A 3820-nucleotide genomic window follows, 5' to 3' on the forward strand; every position below is an offset into this window, starting at 1 on the left:
ATAATTGTACTATGTTTGGGAATTTTGACAATTGGGATTGTGTGTTCTGCTTTGAACTATTGGCACTTTGGCAGGTCTAATGTAAATAAATACAAAATCAATTTCAAGACAGGAGAATAAGATTAAATTGGACTTAAATATCAATAATAATGTTTAAGACTTTTCATAAACCATATAATTATTTTATATTATATTATATTATACAAAAGAATATAATAGAACACACAGCTGCGGGTTACCATACAATTGTGGGTTAGATGTCTCAGTTACTGCTAGTCAGTTACAGCTAGTCACGGGCATCTGATACAACCGAACCCACAAAAAACAGACCAAGACAAAGAATCACAAAGGATAATATCTATAACTTGGGTTATTTTTTTATCTCTTTATCGTTCTGCAATTCAAAAACCAAAATAAAGCTCAATTTATAAAACTAAAGCTTTTTTCTCTACACATTGGGTTCATATAATGTATACAAGGTAAACTGAAATTTAGTTATGAATATCTGCAAGCTTGATTTATTACATACATAATAAGCAACCAGTACACCAAGAACTGATAGGGTACATACTTCCCATGGATCATTTCAATATCTTGATGGATGTTTTTAATTGTTTTCTTTCCATGAACCTGAAACAAAATAAATGTAAGATGTGGCAAGAAAATACTATACATGTGGCCACTTCAATCCACATTCCATATACTAATGAAAAGGTCTAGTTAGGTTGTGTTATGTCTCAAACGGGTCAAATCACAAAAACTAATGGATAAGGGAATTGGGGGCGGATGTGTTTTGGGTAAAATCACTAAAACTCATGCTCGCCATATTAATTACTTTGAAAAAGTTTTGAAATGAACTAAAAAGTGCTTTGGGTCAAACACGGGTTTGACAATACTCAGACTCATCCCGAATTTGTATGGTGATCGTACCTGAATAAGTAGGATTTCACTCGACTGTCCAGGTTTGACAGTACTCAGACTCATCCCCAAATCAGCTACAAACTCTGTAAGGCCTCCTAATCCAAGAACTCACTCAGCTAAAGCAACCAACAGGTGTGCGGAATCCACCTAATGATCAACCACTGTAGATGAAACACAAGAATGCAAGGATTTGAGAGAGAAATCAAGAATACACAGAGTATTCTTGATGAAGATGAATGACGTCACTCACACAAAGCGCCGCCAGACAAAACACAATGATTAGGGCACAGAAATTCACACAGAAATCGTTACCTTGTCTATTCCATATTAAAGTATATATACAAGGTGAAACCCGGACTTTCAACACTAAATAGAAAGCCCAGACAAAACATAGAGCACAAAGCAAACACAGAGTTTTTGCCACAAAACTCAGACAAAGTCTAATCTATACAAAACTCAGACAAAGCAAAAACTCTGACTAACAAAAACTCTTCCAAACCTTGGACAAGGTTGTCCCTAGGAACTTCTTAGGGACAAGAGAAACTCTGACTAACAAAAAACTCTTCCAAACCTTGGACAAGGTTGTCCCTAGGAACTTCTTAGGGACAAGAGTTCTCCCTAGGAACTTCTTGGGACAAAGTTTAGACACTTGTTCAATAAAGACCCTAAATGTTGGAAGACTTGCACTTATCACCAAAAGTGCATTAACAAACTCCCCCTTGATCAGTGCATGGTCTTCATTGAACTAGAGATCTTCAAACTTCCATTGGTAACATGGGAGTCATGCACTTATCACCCAAAGTGCATTAACAAACTCCCCCTTGATCAGTGCATTGTCTTCATTGGACTTGAGATCTTCATCCTTTCTTCGAGAGCTGCTTCCTGCCCAGACCTTGTTCTTCACACAGAACTGAACCACCTTGATGGACTGGTCAGCTAGAACACGATCTTCTTCATTGTATTTTAGAGGCAGGCGTTGACGCTTCTTCAGATGTGCTCCCCTTAAGTTTGCAAGCCAAATCAGATCCAGCACCTTAGCAATCTCCTTCGTCACTTTCGTTTCAGAAATCACTGTTTCCCCAGTCTTGAGATGCACGATCCAGACGCACGATCCAGACGCACACAGCTTCTCCAAATCTTCCATCTTGAGATGAACGATCCAGATGCACACAGCTTCTCCAAATCTTCCATCTTGAGATGAACGATCCAGACCTGAAACACTTAACCCCGGATTAAGAAACTTGACCCCGGAGACATCGGCCCAAACCTGGATCCCAAAATTAAATTCCAATACCCCAGAATAAACAATTGAAATATTAAACAATTTAATAACTTATTTAAATAAACTTTCACAACCCTAGAGTATTTTTCAGAATAATAACTCGCACATAGAAACAAGAAAGCAAAATCTTTTTGAGGTTTTTCAATTTTTGACTGAAATAGAAATTAAACCTACGAACATATTTACACTAATTATCTTTTTGCGAAATCGGAGCAAAGGAATCATATCGGTTTTCTGTCGGGATCCAACACAGAAACCATAGCATTTAGCTTTAATGATTTAGACTAATGTTGACAGTTCAAGACGTTCAACGGTATTGTGGTCCACTTAAGTTTTAGCACGCTTTCGAACACTGTTTTCGAGATATGGAATTAAGTATATTAAGCTGACAGTAACTGTGTTTACCCACCTCAGAATATACTCCCGTATCAAGGTATGCGCGAGAGATCATCTTACTGGTGAGTTACCATTTATCATCTGTTTTTGACGTATAAGCTAATGTGAGATACTCACTTATTTGGATTTCAGATGCAAAGGGCACAGGAGCAAGTCATTTGTGATAGAATCACTTATTGAGGATAGACTTGACTCCCGCAAGATTTTGTGGGACATGTGATTGTTTATCACTTATTCGGGTCGGATGCATCATGTTTTGAAGATATTTACACGTATGTATGGTATCATGGAAGATCTAGACTTGCGTCCCCGTTATTTTCCGGTAAAAGAAGCAACCATGATACCCAGATGATAAACAGCATAAAGACCACGTATCTCAGAACCTCGGCAATCTATCAAACGAAATTACGGTACCAAGACCATATATCCAAGAGATGCGCCACACGAGTTACGCAGTTCATTATGTTTATATACCAAAAACAGGTTCTTATATACGCGTAAAACCTACCGATGCAACGTATAATGAAGCTGTCACATTTAACAGTTAATCTCATATATATATAGCCATAGTCCTGCACCAGATACGACTAACCAATGTACTATCATTTCCCTTATATCTCAACACGACTTCATTTTAGATTTTTCAAATGTTTTTGTATTTTTCTAAAATTTATCCTACAACTAAGTAAAATATTTTTGGAGTTTTTCAATTTTTCGAAAGCGGTAAGAACTATACAGAAAAGATAAAATAAAGTTTCTATGCGAGTTTGGAAAGCATTTTACTCTGGGTTGATCATGCCAATCATTCGGACCAGATTTTCAAATCTAGCCCTATCGAAAGTTTTCGTAAACAGGTCGGCAAGATTATCCAAGGTGTCTACCCTAACCACTTCTATTAACCCCTTCTCAGCACAGTCGCGAATAAAATGATGCCTAACATCTATGTGCTTATTGCGTGAGTGATTTACCGGATTGTTTGTTATGGAAATGGCAGAGTTATTATCAACAAGGATAGGAGTTCGAGTAAAATTCAAACCGTAGTCCCTCATTTGCTGCTGAATCCACAAAACCTGAGCACAACAGCTTGAAGCAGCAATGTACTCGGCCTCGCACGTGGATAGAGAAACGGCAACTTGCTTTTTGCATTGCCAAGAGACAAGACGGTTTCCAAGAAGTTGTGCGCCACCTGAGGTTGACTTTCTGTTCATCCGGCACCCTCCG

The 3820-nt window shown here is 37.9% G+C and overlaps 1 long non-coding RNA gene across 1 annotated transcript; it reads right to left on the reverse strand.

Moving 5' to 3' along the window:
- Positions 1-400: 400 nt before the first annotated feature.
- LOC110940679 lies at positions 401-1006 on the reverse strand. The gene is made up of 2 exons (XR_002593422.2): positions 931-1006; positions 401-630 (listed from the first exon to the last, which is right to left on the reverse strand). It is a non-coding gene; the product is annotated as an uncharacterized LOC110940679 (long non-coding RNA).
- Between the last annotated feature and the right edge of the window lie 2814 nt (positions 1007-3820).

Source organism: Helianthus annuus, chromosome 5, assembly GCF_002127325.2.
Source record: "Helianthus annuus cultivar XRQ/B chromosome 5, HanXRQr2.0-SUNRISE, whole genome shotgun sequence".
NCBI lineage: Eukaryota > Viridiplantae > Streptophyta > Magnoliopsida > Asterales > Asteraceae > Helianthus > Helianthus annuus.